Raw genomic sequence first — 21,904 nt, forward strand, 5'->3', positions numbered from 1 at the left:
ATCTTGATGGGGAACGTTCGGTGCCTCCACGCAGAGCATGGAGACACTGAACCCCAGTGCTGTACAGTGTGAAGCACTGACACAGGAAGTATCTCTAGTGGCCGTCTGAATGACTGCCACTAGAGGTGTAACTAGCCAGCAAAGACTGCAGGGACAGACTATAGACACCTCAACCACTAAATTATTATTATTATTATTATTATTATTATTACCATTTATATAGCGCCAACAGATTCCGTAGCGATTACATTAAGATGTAGTGTTTCTGTGACTATAGTTTCCCTTTAAAAATGGCCCTGAAAACGCACTTTGACAGGAAGGGGTGCAAAACCATAGGAATTGTCATGGACTCCCAAATATATTTACATACAAGCACTCACCTGAACATGCATATATGATTAAAGTACTGCTGAATCTCCTATCATCTTCCATTCACTCATGAACATATTTCTCTTTCATATTTTGTCATGACTAAATGGCAGTCAGCAGTTCCAAGCTAAAGTCTGTGTGCTGCTTCACCGTATTAGAACAATAGAGAAACATGTAAATCAAGTATTTATATATATATAGATACACAAACACTTGATTTGCATGTTTCTCTGTTTGTTTAGCAATTCTACTTTTTTTATACTACAATTTAACTAATAGAAGAGAAATGTCACTATATAGTTTTAAACAAAGACCGTGTAGGTCGAAACGTTGCGATGGAGTGCGTTCAATAAAATTGCCTGATTTGTACCTTGGAGTCCCTCGACTTTCCTTCTATTTTGTTATTCAGCATTTTGGTCTCTGGTACTGAGACTGTCTGAGTTGCACCCAGCTACATACTGCTTAAAGGGATAGAGTGCAGTTCCACACCCTACCATAACTATATAGTTTTAAACTAAAAATCATTGTGGCTTTCTTACTTAATGCCATAAAAATATTTTTTTGCAGGCACTGTAAAACCGCTTTAGATTGTTGCAACCCTTTCAGTTTCAGAAGAGAAACATATTGGAAATCGTATAAGCTGAAACCACTGCGCAGTGACCCTTCTGTCATGCATGTACACAGCGATAGAAGGTCCAAAAAGCACGTTTTGTGTCAGTTTGGGCCAGATCATTGTCTAACTAAAGATAAAAAAAGACATAAAACTTGACTACCTATGTGAATGAAAGGTTCTTGCTTTTTTATTAGTTTTATGTTCTGTAAATAAAGTTTTGGAATTATACAAATCTTACGCTTTAGTTTTTCTGTGTATCGGCTGCACACTCTGTAACTGACTGGATATACACACACCTATGACAATATGTCTCTCACTCATTAAAACAGAATGAATGAAAACTATTCACTTATGTGAATGGAATCTCCTATCATCTTCCATTCACTCATGAACATATTTCTCATTCATATTTTTTAATGACTAAGTAGCAGTCAGCAGTTCCAAGCTCTAGTTGATGTGCTGCTACTAATTTTAGCTAATCTATCGTATCGTATATTGTGTGATCGTTCTGTTCAGCTGAGGTTAGTGAGATACTAAGAGCACGTCTTGTAAAATCATAGGAAGATCCAGTACTTACTGAGAGGTGTGGCGAAACCAACCTCGCCACTGGGCCCTGGAGAAGCCTGTTTGCTAGCCTCCTACCTGCTGACTATGGCCCCTGGGTTATTTGGGGCATATTGTATTTAATTGTGCGACTGCTGGCCCTTTAAGCACAGGGAATGGTATTTTATTGTACTGCTGCTGGCCCTTTAAGAACTGTCTGGGGACATATTGAGACTTTGGGTAACAATACCCTTTAAGACTATGGCCCCTGAAAATGTATTAACTTTTATTGGTGTGTATGGCCCTTTAAGAACCGTCTGGGGACATCTTGTAACTTTGGTGAACAATGCCCCTTTAAGACTATGTCCCCATACCTTTAAAATGACTTGTTCCTGGCTCTCCCCTTCTTGGTTCAGTAAATAGGGCTTACTGAACCAAGTACCACACAGGCGGACCACCCAGAAGCTAAAGTGTGCAGGCAATTTACCTCCCAGGCTGTGAGGTTACTGCAGGTTAATTGCCGAGCGCTGGGTGGCCGCCATTCGGCAGCCGAACACGTGGCGGCGGCCATTTTGGTCATTCGAATGCGGTCAGCGGTGTATGCTAAAGATTCTGTGGAACTAAAATAGGCTACACATTCTGCCGAACACCGCTGACCCTTACCTTCTTCCATACGGAACTTGCAGCTCCAGAGACGAAGTCCCGTTCGAAATGGGACTTAGTCGTTTTTTCGCATGAAATTGACCGACCGCACAGCCCAAATCTATGGAACTGTTTTGGGCAGGAAATTGTGCTTGCGGTCGGTCATAAAGGACTTCCAGCTAACTTTTGATCCACTGGAGGGATTTGGCTGATTTTTGGAAGGGTTTATGTTTGATGTATGCTGAGTCTGAATATGCAACTATTTATTGAAATTGGATGTATGGTTTTAAAGTTACAGTGTGTGTGTAAAAACTGTATCTTTATTGTATGTAATAATTGGTTTAACTGTTTATCTGAGGGGAGGGAATGTGTGGGCTGAACCATGTATGTGATTGGTTATTTTATGCCTCCCCCTGGGTGTGGCCTGTATGTGGATTAGTGTAATAAAAGCCAGGCTGGATGAGCCAGTCCAGAGTTCCTGTTTTACCCTCAAAGTGATGTGTCGTCTCATTATTGGGGGAAGGATTTATTGTATGCTGTTCCAGTTGACTGCTAGGAGTACAAGCCTATTCGTATGGTTCCTATTCAATGGTCTACAGCATTCATACGCTTGGGAGAATTTAAAGGTTTCTCGTATTCGGTGATTATGGTGTCTGCCAGAGTGCTTGGAGTCCTCAGGAAGCACTAGGAGCATCCATTAACGGAGGTACCAAATCGGGGTGCCAGGCGATCCGTTACAAGAGGTAAATCTGAAAAAGCTAAATATCCTGTGTATTAGTGGAGTGGTCCATAGGGGCAAGTAAGGCAGCACCAACCACATTTTTGTTGCAATATCAAAAATGAAATCAGTCTATTTACACGACAAGACCTTATGATAAGTGTATGGTAAAAAAAACAAACCCAAAAAACAAAACAGATAAACAACAACATGTGGAGTCTGTCATGATTAATTCTGCAGTTTACTCCTCCATCTTTATTGATGATTGGAGTTGATGGTGATCATTGGCTTTGCATTGGGCTTATAGCCCCTTAATGCATGCATGAAAGTTTCCCAAAAACACGTGGGGCTTGAGCCCAAAAGAAGACTTGATCACCCCTACATCAACAGAGAGCTGTGGATGTGTCATGATGTATCCCTGCCTGTCTGTGTTATCTTTTGTACTCTCTAGCCATGAACAGTGTGCTGCTGATGCTCTCTGGGACCTCGATAAAAGCACAGCCGCAACCAAGCACATGCTGCACAGTCAGTTTTTCAACGAGATCCCACTGTACTACCCAACTAATAGAGGGCTATGCAGCAAACTTCTCTTTCTCAGCACCTTCTCCCACAATTCAAGTAGGGAGCAACACCCCGAGCCTCAAGTATTCTAATGGAGCTCGATACTACTGATCTTTCCTTTTATAGCAGCTTTGAGAAGCGGCTGGATGTAAAATATCCTCCTGTCCCTCCAGCCAGTGGTGGAACTAATGTAGAGAGGGCCCTGCTGCAAGAAATTGTTTTTGGGCACCACTCTAGCGCAAGAGTGGCCAAAAGGTAGATCCTCAACTTTTGTGCAATATCCACAATGTCATACCAGCTGGGGATCTACCGTTTGCCTTTTCTTGCAGGATTGTATTTGTGAGCAGTGTTTGTGAATGTGAATGATCTTATTAATGAAATTCCAATGCAATCAGAATGTGTACAGAAGACAAAATAATGGATGACTTTGTGTCATGTACAAACCTAATTTTGGGAAATTGTGGCAATGGTGCTTGCCAGGTGCCCCTGGCATCTCATTGCACATGTGTGATGTCATCCACAGTAGATCCCATCATCTTTCAGGAATCCCTGTTTGTACTTTCGCGCATGTGTGAGAGGATGACACTGATATTGGCTACTGCTAAATTAGCCAATCAGCTTCTAAATATGGATCTGAAAAGGAACATAGTGCACTGGGGAGATTCCAATAAGCATACCTTCCCTTCCCTCGCCCTGCTCCCCACCACTGATACAGGCATATTACCTTACAGTGGGCTATTAATGTAAAGACTTTGCAAGAGACAGTGTTTTAAAACGGCTGACTGTCTGATACATACATGTAGCTATTCCACAGAGTAGCTCTTAGACTTTGAAATCTACTTTTCAAATTATCACTTTCTCAGGATTTTATGGTTCTGTTCATCTATAGACTCACACTAAACATGAAAGAACTGGTTTCTTATCTTCCAGTCACTCAGATTTACTTAAGGATTATGTGCAATAAGTCTGCTTGCTCTGATGGGAAGTAAATAGTAAATGAACCCAGTAATTATTACCCTGAAAAAGGTTAAACGACCATTGGACCTAGATACTAATCAAAGGATGGAATAAAATGCTATTTAGACAAGAATAAGTAAATACAATCAATAAATATCTATTACGAAGGTTATAGGACACGCTGTGTAGTGCAGACCCTATTTTCCCATATTGCATTCACTGATCTGAATTTAGGTCTAACTTCACCCAAATCACCAGCCAAACCCGTGGCAGAGTCCACTGGTGCTTTGTACGATGCTGTGTCAGCTGAATATTCTCCTCACCTTGGTTTCTCCATATTTAGGCTATTTTTCTTTAGTAAATACTTTTAGTTCAGTTATTTTGATACTAAAGTTTCAATTGTCAACATTTCACAGTTTACTGAATAACCATGTCTGGGACTGAATAACTATGTAGCAGACTCCAGAATCATAATCACTACAGGCCAATTAAATGTTTATGGTTATGGTTAATGTGTCCAGCATCCTCTGAAAGAAAAAAACTGTCTCTAGAGAAAAAAACATCATCAATGAAGTGTCTTTTTTCTTTTCATTTTTATAAAAGTGCAGATTTCAATAGAAATGAGCCTTATTCCACCCTCCTACCTGTCAATCTGAAGCTAAACTCAATAGTTATGCAATTGCTCAGAGCGTCTGCCTTGCAAAGATGTCTCCTTGAGCTGCATTAGGAAGTCAGTGATTGGACAGACACAGAAAGTCTGGGCAGGGTTAGAAGGGGAGGGTTTACAAAGACTACAGTCAAAATATCTTTTTTTTTTTTTTTTAGATGTTTTTAGATATACCCCAATAAAAAAAAATGCATAATTAACTGCATGCATGTTTTAATTCGGGTTATCTCTACTAAATAGTTATTTCTTTTTGCAGTGGAATGTCTATTTAACTGATTTAACTATTCCATCTGTTTGGAAATCAATTCTAGGGCAAATCTTTAGCTTCTTGGGGTCACCTGGGCCATTTTTGTCTGACTTTTGCCACACTTGCTACAATTTGCTACGTTTCACAGTTTAGTGAATAATCCTGTTTGTCTGCAAATCAGAGGTGCAGTCCATTGATTGCTTGAAGCTTGTAGGCTGCCTAACCCTTCCCTAGATCATTTGACTCTCTGGAAATCCATTTCCAGTGATCACTATATGCCTTGTGCTTGTGTGACTGCATACACCTATTACTTTTTCTGGCATGAGCCTGATTTCCAGGGGAGTAGCTGTGCCAAGACTGCAGTAGGTGCAGTGTCTCACGTAGCACTAATCAAACATGGCTGACCTTTGCTACTTACTAAGGCACTTAATCAACAGGAACGATTGTTGCTAAGGCGATAGGCGGAGTTACAGTTTCAGACTAATTCACATTATTTATATAAGGTTGGGATTACAAACATTTAACCCTTTCAATGTTCATAAACCATTTTTTGCAATGTAATGGAATTAGCCATGGAATCATATTCTGATGACATCATACTGTGTTTCTTTAACCACTTAAGGACTAATGGCATACTACACATGGTATGACATAAATAGAAGTACATAATCCCTGGTCTTTAAAAAGTTAAGCCATTTGTTAACTTTAGGGTTATTCCCTAAAGTGAAAATTCTAAGTGAATACAAAGTAAATTTCACATTTTAGGACAAAGTAGCCACTCACACCTTTTTCCAATTCGGATATCTGGGACTGAATTATTAAATTTACTTTGAATTCTCTTTACTTAGTGAATAATCCTGTCTGTCTTTTAAGCAGCGCTCTATACTTTAGTGTTATAGCATAGAGTAAAGGTTTTAATAAAATGTAAGGAATACTCTTAACACAATAACCAGAGGCGCAACTCGAAACTACAGGGCCCCGGTGCAAAAATTGCCCTGGGCCCTCCAACCCTTCCATTTGTATAATATAACACATACAGATACATACACGGACACACATGTTCATACACAGCCACACAGAAGGACACACATTCAGATACACAGAATGAAACTTCTACAGATACAAAACACTGACACACATATACAGACACACACTGACAAACATGCTGATACACAGATACACATACAGACACATGCAGATAAACATACACAGAATGACATGCATACAGATACAAACAGTGACACACATACAGATACATAGGGGCACACAGTGACACACATGCAGACAAACAGATACACATACAGACACATGTGCAGAAAAAAAGATACACATACAGACAAACAGATACACACAGGGCCAGATTAAGAGCCCAGTGGGCCTGGTGCTGACAATTATGACGGGCCTAATTACAGAATCATATCGACCAAAAACAGTAAAACACTCCCAAGCGTCATGTATCTGATGGAGATGGTGCTGGAGAGAAAGAAAACAGCAGCTATAAGAAAAAACACATACCCTATGCTAATCCATAACCCCTAACAGCAGTGTCCAGTCAAGCAGGAAGTCAATGGGCACGGTAAAAGGGTGTGCTACTGACACAAATCACGTAACCTGCCAAAAGGGGAGAACATGCCCCAAAAGAGGACATGTCTGCCCAAAGAATTGGAAGGCCAGCCTGGCATGAATGCATGTCAGGCTGCCTGCCAATCATGCAAGCTTGTCAACTACGGGCATACTATGCAGGCAGCACCTTGAGCTTGGCATAAATGCATCTAATGATGCGCTCGCTCAGCGCTTTCTAAGGACTGTCCCCTAGCACTCGCTGGTCCACTTGTCTCCTTACCTTCTAACTAGCAGGCAGAAGCTCCTGGTATATAGTCTGGGACAGAGAAAAGCTGTATGTAGTGAGTGTAGAAGAAAGGGGACATGCCACAGTGTTAGAGAGAACAAAGTCAGCATTACCTTAAAGGATCACTATAGGGTCAGGAACACAAACATGAATTCATGACCCTATAGTGTTAACACCACCATCTAGCCCCCCTGGGCCCCTCATGCCTCCATAAATATAGCAAAATCGTACTGTATTTAAGCCTGAAGCTGTAACTCTGCATGCTGTTAGACTCAGAAAAACAAGCCGTCTGCTGACCTCATTAGAAGTGGTGGCCTGATCCAATCACAGTGCTTCCCCATAGGATTGGCTGAGACTGTCAAAGAGGCAGATCAGGGGCAGAGCCAGCATGATTCAAACACAGCCCTGGCCAATCAGCATCTCCTCATAGAGGTGAATTGGATCAATGAATCTCTATGAGGAAAGTTCAGTGTCTGCATGCAGAGGGAGGAGACACTGAATGTTTGGATGCATTTTAGGCAGCCATGACCCAGGAAGGATCTCTAACAGCCATGAAGTTATCACTAGGCTGTAATGTAAAGACTGCATTTTCTCTGAAAAGACAGTGTTTACAGCAAAAAGCCTGACGATAATGATTTTACTCACCAGAACAAATTCAATAAGCTGTAGTTGTTCTGGTGACTATAGTGTCCCTTTGACTATATTCATTGTCAGCCAGTCCACACAAGTTTTGTTCCCATACATCCCTCTTAAGTTTCCATACTTAAGTAAGAGTATGTGAAAAGTAGTTAGGGTTGCCACCTTTCTTGGAAAAACATACCGGCCTTGCTAATTTGCATAAGTAAATATGTATGGTTGACATCACATGATGTAAATCACAAGGAGTGACATAAGAGAAAATAAAACCAAAATCACCAAAAAAACTACTTAGTTTGATTCTGCTGTATAGATGGATTCCTCTCAGTGCCCCCATGTATCTCAGTGCCCCCATGTGTCGATTACTCCAGGCCTCAGTGTTCCTATGTATCAGTGTCTCAATGCCCCATGTCTCCCTGTGTCCCCATGTATCCCAGGGTCCCCATGTCACTAGGAAGACGGGGAGACCTAGGGACACGAAGACACCAGTGACACTAGGAGACTAGGGACTCTGGCTAGGACACATGAGGACACTGGGAAAATAGGGGACACTTGAAGACATGGGGACACAGACACCCGGGACACAGACACTAGAGACAGTGGCTGGGGGACATGGGGACATTGAGACATGGGTGCACTGGAAGACATGGGGACACTGAGACACCAGGACCACATACACTAGGGACACTAGCTTGGAGACATGGGGACATTGAGGCACTGGGAGACATGGGGACATTGAGACACTTGAGGCACTGGGAGACATGGGGACATTGAGACACTTGAGGCACTGGGAGACATGGGGACATTGAGACACTGGCAGACTGGGGGCACTGGTAGACTAGGGGGCACTGAGACACCAGGGACACTGGTTGGGAGACATAGGGACACTGTGTCCCCATGTGTCTGTGTCATAATGTCTCCCAATGTCCCTTAGTGTCTCAGTGTATGCCTCCTTGCAGCCTTTCCCCCATCCCTTACTTCCCTGAGGTGTAGGCTGTCTCTGCAGGGTGGAAGCTGCTGTCTGGACTCTCTGTAGCAGCACCCCTGCAGATCAGTGAGTATAGATAGGCAGGGAGGGATATGCTGGAACTTCCTATCCCTGCCTCTCTCCACACACAGCGACCCCTACAGTGCTGGTATTGCATACTAATCTCTTTTATTCTGAGAAAAATACCAGCATTTGTATTGCTAATATCACTGCAATATTAGCACCAGCCAGGCAGCCTCAAATACTGGCTGTGCCAATAAAATAAAAGCCAGGTGGAATCCCTAAGAGTAGTGTGTGAAAAAAAAAATGTAAAAAAAAAAAAGTTTTTTTTTTTTTTTCAATCAATGGGCCTATTCCATGGGCCTGGGCCTGGAGCTGCAGCTCCATCAGCCCCTATGTTAATCCGGCCCTGGATACACATACAGATATACATGCAGACACAGATACACATACAGACACATATGCAGACAAACAGATACACATACAGATATACAGAACACACAGACATACATGCGGATACACGGACACATAGAGACACAAATGCAGATACATAGACACACTTAATGACAAACATTCAGATACACAGAATGACACGCATACAGATATAAACTGTGACACACATACAGATACATAGGGGCACACACTGACACACATGCGAACACAAAACACATACAGACATACAGATACCCATACATACAAACAGATACAGACAAAGAAAAACATAACGACACACATGCAGACACACATAGATACAGACATTCACACACATACACACATTATCACACAAACCTGGTACTGAATTTTAACAAATCTGAACTTTCTGCTAATGCTGTCAGTGAGCAAATAGTTAAATAACCCTTTGCAGGTTAATGATGTGGCAGGTGGCTAGCTTTTGCTAGCCAACCACCACATTAAAAAAGTTAAAAACAAAATTACTATAAGAAGAACCTCCCTATAACTCCACCATGCAGCAGGTGAGGGCATATCTGCTAAACATGCTGACCATTTTGTAGAAAGACCCCCATCCCTGCTGAATAGAGAGGAGGGGGCATAGCATAGTCCTTCCCCATACCCCCACTCGAGGTGAGTTGGTGGACTTTAAAATAAATAATTAAGGTTTACAGATCACTCCATCCATTAGTGCTGCTTTGTGAATCTTCTTGTGAAAGCAATGATTTTTATCACTGAATGCATCTGAGCAACTGCTGCAGATTCACTTGGCCAACCGAATTCTGACTATAACTGGCTTTAGTAAATATAAGAATTCTCATGGCAGTCGGAATTCAGTCATAAAATGCAGCTCATTGTAGGGTTGCTGCTGCAGGTTTGTGTGTATATATATTAAGAGCAAGCATTAGGCTGCTAGAGTAGGACCTGCCAAGAATGGGGTACTTTGATGCAGTTGGCAGGCTTATGCAATGTATGATCATATAATGTAACCAAACCCCCATTATTTGTTACCTAGGTGAGGTGTTTTTAAATAGTACTATGTAGGATTTGAAATCACTGTTTAGTTAATAAGCGAGTGCACTGGTTTGTGTATTTTGTATTTTGGTCCCAGTAGCACCCTGTAATAAATCCATGAATAAATGCATGTTTAGGTGAGTGCAGCCCTCCTGACCTTGTTTATATATATATATATATATATATATATATATATATATATATATATATATATAGGGATCTGATACCCCTGGTCTAAAGCATTATGGATCTGGGCAGTGGGCACAGCTGTGCATTCTGTGTTATACTGTTGGCATACTGTATCATTAAAAGCATGCATGACAACAAGACAGTAATGTCAGATATCTGTGCACAAGCAGCCTCACAAAGAGCCCCAAGCCCCTACTGGACAGCAAAGGTCAAACTCCACGCCTAATATTTGCTGTATGAAGTAGGAAATAAGGGACTAGGATTTCCTAAAAAAAGATGTACTCACATTGACTGAGATGTATCTGGGTGCCAGACTATATTTCTTTGTCAAATTGTTTAGGAATTAAATAAATTGGCCCTCCCCTGCACCCATAAACCACTCCTCAGCTGCATTGATAATGTTGTGTTTGCATTTCCGCATTACCAATAACACTTTTCTTTGTTTTCTCCCAACTTCAAGCTATAATCCCTATGCCACTGTTGCCATGTTCTATTTCATATGCCATATCCTACTGTAATGTATTCTGTCATTCCATAATACACCACATGGTGAGGTGGTAAAAGATGGCAGACGAGGCAATAAATACTGCTTTATAATGCAGTAGTAGTGTGCATTAATCAATAGGTGGAACAGTTGAAGGATGTCACCATGTGTTTGCAGTCAAAGAGATTGAAAAAAGTCATTGGATGATTCTGAGGAAGATACGTATCTTGTACTATCAGTGTTTAAAAGTCACTATCAGGATCTGGCCTTCAAAGGTAATGGCCACTTAAGAGTGCAATTGTCATGATCCTATCCTGACAACCAAGCTATTATTCTGTTATTATTTAATGCAATACTTGTTTCTCGCCTCTAGTGGCCTCCCTAGCCACTAGTCGCCTCAGTCATCTAATCATCCTCACCTGCCTGGACTAATGAAGAGGCTTCAAAAGACTACACCCGGCTCACAACAGGGCCTTTACATTGAGAGAGAGAAGTTGTGCTCTGCTCCTGTCTGTTACTGAGATTTGTTATAACCTGATTAAGACCTCTTCCAAAATCAACTGAATCCTGACAACCTGTTCCACCCTTACTTACCTGCAACCATCTTGATTCATCCGATTCTACCCTTCTTTATTTCTAAACTGGACTTTGGTTTCATATTGTTTTTCCTCCCAACCTGCCTGGATATTATGGACATTATTATTTGTATCCACAAACACCCTGCAGATACAGTTCTGTTTATAATCCAAAGAGGCTGATCACCTCCATTACTTTGTTTCAACCTGTTATAATTTATACCTTTTTATATTCCTGTTTAGTTTGTACTAGTTTTACTATAGTCTGTATTGCTGTTTTGGGGCATATTGCCTAAACCTCTTATTTCACTTTCTACTTGCCCATCTGTAATTCTGTTCCCCCCCCCCCTTTTTATTTTTTTTCTCTGTTTATCTTATTTATATTGTTTCCTTTTGTCTGAACCATGCCTACATAAACAAATAAACTACCTGAAGTAAACCCTGGCGTACATCTCCTGTCTAACTTGCTCAGAAGCATGACAGCAATGCATAAATTGTTTTTTATTTTTGTTGTACAGCTAATTTATAACATGCTCATGGAGCATCCACAAGATCAGAAACCGCCCTGCATTCCCTTTAGGTGTAATCAGGAACCATTGATGGGCATCAGTCTGGTGAAGAAGGCTCCCAGCAGTCTGCTACTGTAGGAAAGCATGGATTTGGGGTCTACTCCAACTGGAGTTCAGTTGTGGTCTGTAACCTATAGCTGCAAGCATTTTGAAACTGGCACTTAGGAGGATGGGAATAGCCATGAGAGAGCTTTTGGGCCCAGGCGGGTTGCATTAGGCCTCCAATTGTCTCCAAATGCAGACCGTTCTATAGGTAAGAAAGATTTTAAGAATTTATAGAGGACCGTAATGTCACTCTTTGTGGATGGTGCCAGGCATTTAATGGATACTGTCTCTCTGATGGGGATATATACTCCTTGGAGTCTGTTAAGAAAAAATCGTCAAAGACATTCAAATTGATATAAGTAGCCAGTGTTATCTATGTCTTTGCTGTAAAATATTTTGAACGTTGAAATCAAGTTGGTCGAAAAACTCATTCAACCAATTTCCCCCCATTAGTATAGGGTAAGTGGAATCTGGCAACCCACTAATATGTGGTTGCAGTGAGTGTACCATGAAAGATCTTTTTAGAAGTCTATAATCTGGAGCTTTCCCCTGCTACACGTAATAAAGTTAGTCGTGTGAAGTACTTTGTGTGCTTGTATCCTGAGTGCAGCCCTGTCATATTATGTGGAAGTTAAATCCTCCACCCTATACATTATACGTTATGTGCATGTTTGACATAGTTAATGAGTGTATAATTTAATTCAGAATAGAAGTGCACAGTGATCATAGCTTTAAAATACAGCTCCCACACATTCTTTGTAGCCAATAATTCTTCTTGCAGGCAACATAATGCAAATTGAATAATATGTGAGATAAATCCTATTAGTTTCAAAAGAATATTAGTTTTCTCTTATTACCAAGGAAAGTAAGCCCCTCATATTGTGGTCTTGACTAAGCGGGTTTCCTCAGCTAATTTGCGTGGGCTGATGTAGCAATGGCTATGCATAGCTCAGGCCAAGCCTACCATCATCAAGATTGAAGCATTGACAACGTGATGGTTTGTCCTTTATAAGCTGTTTCAGATATATTTTTTAATACAGGAAAAATTAGACAAAACATGGAGGTTTAAACACTTTATCCATTTGCAAACACAATGAGCTGACATTGAATGTCCTTTTAAGGAAACACTCTGTTGATATCACCAAAGACACACTACTGCCATCTACTGTACACATCTGGCATTTTACACCTCATTCTGCTCCATATTGTTTTTCACTTATATTTCAGGGGACCTGTCATGCCCCAAACAATTTATGCACATTAGATTTAGCATACAATTATATCTTGGTAGTAAATGTATTGATTAGGAGAAAAACCTATTGAAATATAGGTTTTTCTCCCAGCTTTTAGTCAATGTAATATGCTACATTTGTTTACCAGCTTGCTGGCAATGTGTCAAATCTAGCTGTAAATTGTACTGTAAAGAGATCGTACAGAAGAAACAGCTCAATAAAGTAATAATTATTATACATGTGAAATACATTATATGGTAAATCAAGACATCTCATGTAGTTACAATGATGAAAATGTGCATTATGGCAAATGGAGGTAAAACGCCTGTACATTTTGTCTCTCACTTTATTCTTCAACCTGGGCCCATCGTAGAATCTTAAAATAACATTAAAGAGGAACCTACACTTCCTGGGTTTTTGCACAGCCTCATACCTAACTAAAAGTTGTCTGTGGGTTGTATTTCGTTGTGTTTGAAACACTGCTTATACTGACATATTGCTGCTAGGTACCAGAAGCCTAACTCCACCTCAAGCAGCTTTCATTAGCCAGCCAAAATTAGAGACTTGTTACTTGCTACTCCAACCACCATGACAACTTCAGTGATTTAAAGTAGTCATGGTGAAAGGAGTCAGTATGTGTAGTGTTTCAGCTTGAAAGACTGTACATACTGAGTTATTATTAATTGTGTGCTGGAGGCTTGTTGCACCCCTCGGCATACGTAAATTAGGCAGCCCATAACTCTGTTCCTGACTGCCTAATGTCAATTCTGTGCATATTTCGCGTCTGTCATCTGCACGCACAGCATGCTAGCAAGACATGAGAATTTTACCACTTACAGGCAAAGCGCCTGCATGTTAAATATAGTTTTCCCCTTCATCCCTGTGGGCACTCCCTCCTGCCTCCATCCACTACATGTATTGCTTTTTTTTTTAACTTTTAATAAATTACCCCTCTCCCCTTCTGCCTCCCCTCTCAGATTGTGCACATGCGCTCTGAGCTAGATAAATGGTCCAATCACATAGAGAAGCCTGTGATTGGACCGCACGAGGGCCATGTGACATCAGATGTTGGCATGGAGGTCAGCTCCAGGACCTTCAATCGACGCTTGATTTTTTTTTGCAAGTTATTCTGCAAACAGAGGAGGGAATTGGTAATTCTTAATGCCCAAAAGAACATATTACACCTAAAAGGTGGAAAAAATGGGTCGGAGTAATGCTTTAATTCTGAGCATATTTTAGGCACAACTACTCATTCATTGGCTCAGAGTGCGCACATGATGAGTTCAGCCAAGGAATAAACAGTAGTATTGGCATTGGAGGTCATCCAGCCACCATTCACTGCCACTTGGTACAAAATTGAACCCAGGTAAAAGTCAAACCATTGACTGTAGGGGTTATGATGCTTGGAATAACTGTTTAATAAGAAACCCCACCTATAATTATCCATTAAATTCTGCACAATGTAACAATAAATAATCAAATATTAATTCTAACAATGTAAGAACAAGAGCACACCTTTTGCACGCCAACAATTTGCACAAAATAGCAAACTAAAAAGTTTACACAATCACATCACAAAGTAGGTGGTTATTAATACTGTGAAATCACCACCAATATGCACAAAAAATTCATTTTAGTGCTCTGAGAAAAACTGATTGGCTGGACGAAACGCATCAGCTATTCTGACTCCCGTGACATCATCACAACGATACGGAGGATCGAAACCTGGAAGTAACCAATGAGCGGCAGAGATTTGTTGACTGGGGACGCAAAGAATATTTGTGAATACTGAATGCTAACTTGTGGGTTTAAAACGATTCTGGTCCCACCAACTTTTATGTAAGCACACTTACATGTGATTTTAATGGTATGAATAAAGGATGTTACACTATATAGTATTATTTTATTTCTACATGTGGAGTTTCATCTTTGGCTAAGTCCATAAAACTTTATAAATTCCCAGATTTAAATTCCCAAGTTAAAGGGACACTATATGCACCAAAACATCTTTAGCTTAATGAAGCTGTTTGGGTGAATATCATGCCCCTGAAGTCTCACAGCTAAATTCTCTGCCATTTAGAAGTTAAAGTGACACTGTCACATCTTTATAAAATACTAATTTGACTGTGCTCAGTCAAGAGATATACAGAGACTCTTTGACTTTCTTAGACCCGAGGTGGAGTCCAAGAGTCATTCGCAACTGCTGTCACCAGTGACGGCTGCAGGGAATTGTCTGTGTCTATAGAGGATGCCATGGTTATGCGGGATCCCCCATAGACCTCATTGCTGTACTCTCACGCATGCACTCACACGGGCTTACCTGCCATTAACTGGAGTGATCCTGCTTCCTTTCTGAACTGAACTGATTCTAACTACATTGCCGCAGATGTGCTCGCGCTGTGATTAGGGCACTAGGATCCTGCAATGAGGACTGAAACAGTGCTCCCAGCAGATATGCTCTCAGTGGGCTGGCCTGATTGACATGCAATCTGGCGGTCATTCACGACAGGCTGACCTGTTATTAGCTTGGACAGACATGCCCCATTTCCAGGCAGAGCTAGTGACGTGATTGCATCACGATCCCTCCCTACCACCGGGGCCCAATTCTCTGGATATCAGAGTAGAGGTCTACACAAGAAGCACCATGGTCCTCTATATAACCTACATATAAATATTAGATACATAGTGCTGCGGTTATGTACTTTAAGCTGTATTGGTTTTTGTGCTTAAGGGACACAATAGGCACTCAGACCTTTCTTTGGTTGTCATATTAATATTTAAGGGATTTATTTAAAGGGACACTATAGGCACCCAGAGCACTGCAGCTCATTTAATTGGTCTGGGTGCAGTCTCCGTATTGCACTTAGTGCTGCAATGCTAACCATTGAAGATCCTGAGAAACTGCAATGTTTACATTGCAGCGCTAATTATGGCTCCAGTGGCTGCCTCCCAGACAGCAACTGGAGGTACTTCCTGGATCCTAACGGACCTAAGTTATCTGAAAACATTCATAGACAGTTGAATATTAAACCAAGGCATGGCACCAAGAGGCTATGTTGCTTTGTATCCCCCCTTTAAATTAGTAAAGTTTATGTTATTTAGCATTTACTGCAGCAAGCATCAATTTTGGTGATTATTTTCACAAACTAGTTTTCTCATTATTTACTGCACAGAAAGTGTCACCCTGTGCTGAGTAAGAAAACATAGGTAAAGTTCTTTTAAAATGGAGTAAATGTTTAAAATATTTTTCGAAACCTTTAGCATTCATGTTATTTTATGATGGCGTTTTTGCACAATTTATTGCAAATGCATGCTTCGGCTGCTAGGTCAATGACACATGCATTGAAAGTATATTTAAATGTTTATTTTATTTTATAAATTATAATTTACTTTTATTGATATTATTTTTAGGGCATTTCTTTTCCCTCTGACCAGTTGCACGGTGTATATTATATTGCATTACTGGAAAACAAAATTGCGTAATTTAAACATTGCTGATTTGGAAAAAAATAAATAAAAAATAAAAAAAAATCTGCCACTCAGCTTGCCTATCTCTATCTCAGTCTAAATTGTACAGTTTAGTTTAAAGTTTTCTATAATTTGCTGGTTAGTGAAATCTCACATGTTTTTGCGCTATAGATTGAATTGTCGGGCATTCAAAGCGAATTTCAGAATTTATCCAAATTTTAAAAATGATCTAGCTCACCTATTATATTCTTAAATGTGTAATTCCCTACAACTACTGTAACACCCTGCCTGTATCTGCTAATAAAACTACACTTATTATCAATTAGAACATAATAAAAAAATAATAATAATAAAATAAAGTAAACACTGATAAACATATAATATGCACCACCCCTTCAGCAGCCAAACAGTTATTGTCACAAAATCTCTTATAAAGCATATTTTTTTTTATTTATGACTAATTGACTTAGGAAGGCTCTGCGCATGCGTACTCCATTCCCAGCTACAGGTCGCTGTTGACACGCACGGCAGCTTCCCAGCCCCCTTTAAAAAAAAAAAAAAAAAAAAAAAATGTACAGCTCAACCGAACATGCTGTATTCCGTGTCCTGCTCCCTCTCGCTTCCCATTGGTCCGTTCAGGTAAGGGGCTGTTTCCTATTGGTTGCCCTCCCCCAGGTCTCTGGCTGTAATCAAGGTAGGCTGTTCGCAGCGGAGGAGGCAGGTCAGTGATGGAAGGAAATGGCCGGTATAAATAATAATAATAATAACACCACTAATACTGCCCATACAATGTCCGTAACGTTAGCCAGCACTGATTACCCCTGGCAGAGAGCCCAGCTGGCTTCTGGATACTGATTGTCAGTCTATAGTCTCAATTACTGAGATTAATCTCACACCCCCTGTAGCAGTCAATGGAAATTACTGTGTTACAGGCATAGTGTCACAGATTATTTAATGATAATTATAATAATACCAATGGCAGCACACAGGACCTGCCTGAATCTCTCTGCAATTTTAAACCAAAGGGATTTTTACATTTTAATATAATGAACATGGAAGAGGAAGTGCTGTGTTGTTTATTTTTTTCTTGTATAACATTATTATTACCTGAGTGAAATGGCATTAGTATTCACCTGGCTATAAACTTTAAGAAGGAACATTATTACACTGTTTTATATTTTATTGTGTTTGGCAAAGCCAGGATTATGGGAGTGGTTGTGTTTATTTTGTAAACCTGCATTGGAAAACTTGATTTATATGTAGGATACCAAGTCATTTGGCCTAATTGTCTAATAATTAGTTTGACTAAGCCACTAGTCCATCTCAAATAATTATTTTAATCTCCCTCCTGTAAGGCAGTTCTTATCCTAGAGTTCTTTTTGCGGAATGTTTATGTAACAACCACCATCTGCAGGAGCTCAGGTTGCCTTACAGGGTGCTATAGGGTTCCCAAGGTGGCACGAGTGGTCTGTAAGGTGATACAGAGAGAGGGATGTAGAAATAAGGATAGATTGACAGGAAGAGGAGAGTCTTTTACCGACACTGCTGCCTTAATCACTTTGTAGTCGTGTCTAATTTGAATGGGCTTGTTGCGTAAATGCCCCCAAATGAAGCATAGTCACAGAAAATCAATCTGTTATTATTTTGAAAACTGTACTGCTGTGCTTGCTAAAATACCATTCTTGTTTTTTACATGTATATGATAAAATAGAAATATATGCTAACTTTAGTAGAAATTACTTATCAAATCTATAAATGACTGTAGAGTTTCAATATTTGTCGACGTTTGCAAAAAAAATAAATTAAAAAATGTTGATGATTTGTTTTAGTTGTCTACTAAAATACCCCAAAATGAGAGCATGGAAATTCAGTTTGACATGGACAGGTTATTCGATTTATGTAAATTTTTTTGACAATCTTTATTTTAAGAATTTGTATTTAGAACATGACATAAAGTAAGACGGGGGATATAGCATCAGCAATTTTGTAGAGGACACAAGACTCTTAGATGCGATAGTTTGGCCAATATAGGCTATACTAGATAGGGCATATATATCCTAAATTAAAACACGAACAGTGGTAAATTATAGCTTTTTTTATGATTGTGCTTGCTGGTGTGAATATGTCCCAAGTGTAGGAAGCTAATCGTCTTGGAAGCTAAGGGGAGTTGGGCGAATGGGGATGTGGGTGGCAGAATAAGGTTATGTGATTAAAGAGGACAGGGAGAAGGGCAAAGGAAGAAATGTTAAAAAAAAAGAAAAGAGAAGGGGGAGATGGGGGAGAAAGGATGGAGTAGGAAGAGAGTAAGATATTATCCAGCGCTAGGCAATCTGGTCAGGAATTCCAGCTTTGAGATATTGTCAATCAAGGGGAGACATATCGTATTGAATTTTTTGGTTCTGTAAAGAAGCTGCTCAGGCATCCATTTAGCCGCATTGAGTAGGTCCCTAGTGAGGCATTGCTTGTATTAGGAAATTGGCATTGTTGTGCGGTGAAGTAGCATCTCCACCGGTTGCAGTGGTACCGCCTCTCCCACAATTTGCTTCATTGTGGAGTGAATTTATTGCCAATAGCGAACTATGGCGGTGCATACTTCCCTCCTGCAAATCCAACATGTGTCTGAGATCTCGAGATTAAATCTATGAAGAAGTAGTGTAATACCAGTGGGTTAACAATTTGTAGTTGGTTTCCTGTATGGAGGAGCTGACTGAGGCTTTATGTATTAGTTGGTAGATCATTGACCATTGTTCCTCATACAGGACGTGCCCCATGTCGGCCTCCTACTTTGCAAGGAATTGGATGGTAAGTACCCGTGGGAAAATAAGGATTATAGGTGTGTGTGGTAGCATGGGGCCCGGAATGGTTATGAAATTGTTTGATAAGCATCTGATACAATCTTTGTGTGGGGCCAATAAATGGGTGTTGCAGAAGGGTTTGTTGGATATTGGTCCTATCTAGCCAGGTTACTGATGAAGGTCACTGGAGTCATCCAGCTCCAAGCTGATCTAGTGGGCTCGTGGGGGGTGTATACTAGTTGCTATGGGTGACTCCGCTGTCTCGTGGGTGAAGGGCCCAAGACCCAGGGGCTGGGATTGACCAGTTAAGCACAATAAGAGCTATAAATAAAACGGTACAATGTTAAAAATGAAATAGCAGATGTACCAGGCCACCATAGAATTGACACGTCAGACTGCCTGGCAATCAAGTAGGCCAGATCACAAAGGGCAGACCATGCAGACAGCACTGTGTCAGTGCTCTCTGCAGGGTCCTAATGACCTGAGCAAAGCACAAGTTATCTCATGATGTGTTTGTGCTATGCTTGTTGGGGACAAAGTCAGGATGGCGACACTGAACCCAAAAATTGTAGTTGCACATGAATAAGCATTAACACATATTGCATAAACAGACCTGCAGTTACATGAGCATATTATACATGTATGTAAGGTAAACAGTGGTATGATAACACACAGTGAAGCTTTGACTTGGCTTAGTCTAGCATCATTGTCTATCTTGTAATGGTAGATACTGCTGTTTGTCAAGTCATGATACACTCTCTAAGATGGTAATGACACTTAAAACAGACCAATATGGTTCTACTTCTACTGATACTTGCACAGGAAAACCCCTCCCTCACTAGAAGAAGCTTATCAAAGAGCCCATCATCCTAGTCTATGGGGTTTGATTTTATCCCACGAACTGTTGTCCAGCAGTAGTTTATCATCCATAAGCAGTTTCACTCATATGCAATGAGTGGAGCTGCTCTGTAAACCTATATCAGCAAACTTGTCACATGATTTGATCATGTGACACAAGTTAACATCAGACTTCTCATCATATAACTTGGCAGATCCGCTTGAGCCGCTTACATGCTTCCATTGCACTTGAAGTGAAATACTGTGGTTAAAGGAACACTATAGTGTCAGAAATAAAAACATGTATTCCTGACACTGTGGTGCTAGTGTGACTGTTTAGGCCACCTGCCTGTGCCGTAAAAATACAAAACAGAGCAACACAACACCTACAACAAAGTGTAAACAATCACACCAAGTAGAGGTGAATCTTTCAGACTGAATACAATTGTACAATATAAATATACTTATGTACATAAATGGTGAGGAAATCTTCACAATATCTGCAAGATAGTAATATAAAACATAGTGTGTACTGTTTATATAAAGAGATTAAAAAGGAATTAACAGAACAACTCACAAATTACAGAGCCATGCCAGGCTCTGTATATTAAGCCCAAAGGTGCCTTTCCGGGCTACAATCGAATCTCCATAGGCCACTGGTATATAGAGGATCCACGGAACAGCAGATGAAAATGCAGCAGAGGATGAAGTATAAAAGGAATTTATTCAAAGGTAAATAAAAACAAATGATTAAAAAATATAAGATATAATATAAATAAGAAGGGGCAGAAACAGAAGCGTTTCGACTTTAAAAGTCTTTTTATCAATGTCTTCACCTCTACTTGGTGTGATTGTTTACACTTTGTTGTAGCTGTTATGTTGCTCTGTTTGGTATTTTATTAAGGTGTGGGGGAAACACCTATTTCACCATTCTTCATACTGAACACTACGTTTTGGAAGTGCCCCACTTGTACTCCCTTTTGTAAAAATACAAATTTACTTACCTTTTTTCTTATGCCGCGCTAGTCTTACTGCAGCTGCCCCATGGCTGAGATAATAAATTTTGATGCTCTTAGCCAATCCAAAGCTTTTCCTTAGTAAAGTATTGGGAGGCTATTGCGCATGTGCAGCAAAACACTGAGCTGCACCAATCAACATCTCCTCATATTGATACATTGAATCAATGCATTTCTATGGGGAGCGTTCAGCACCTCCAATTCATGTCCCTTTAAATAAGCATATCTTTTCTTTAAAATATTAGACTTGATTTATTTTTCTGGGACATCCTCTCATGATAGTTTGTGTGGCAGAAATACATTTTTTTGCTGTATTTGGTTTACAATAATCATACACTTCTAAATGGGTTACATTGTGATCTATTATAGTACACTGACGACTATCTCTTTTTTTTTTTTAATTCTTTATTTTTGTTGTGCATGTAGGTACAGCGGTGCTC

Source organism: Pelobates fuscus, chromosome 3 (genome assembly GCF_036172605.1).
Source record: "Pelobates fuscus isolate aPelFus1 chromosome 3, aPelFus1.pri, whole genome shotgun sequence".
Taxonomy (NCBI): Eukaryota; Metazoa; Chordata; class Amphibia; order Anura; family Pelobatidae; genus Pelobates; species Pelobates fuscus.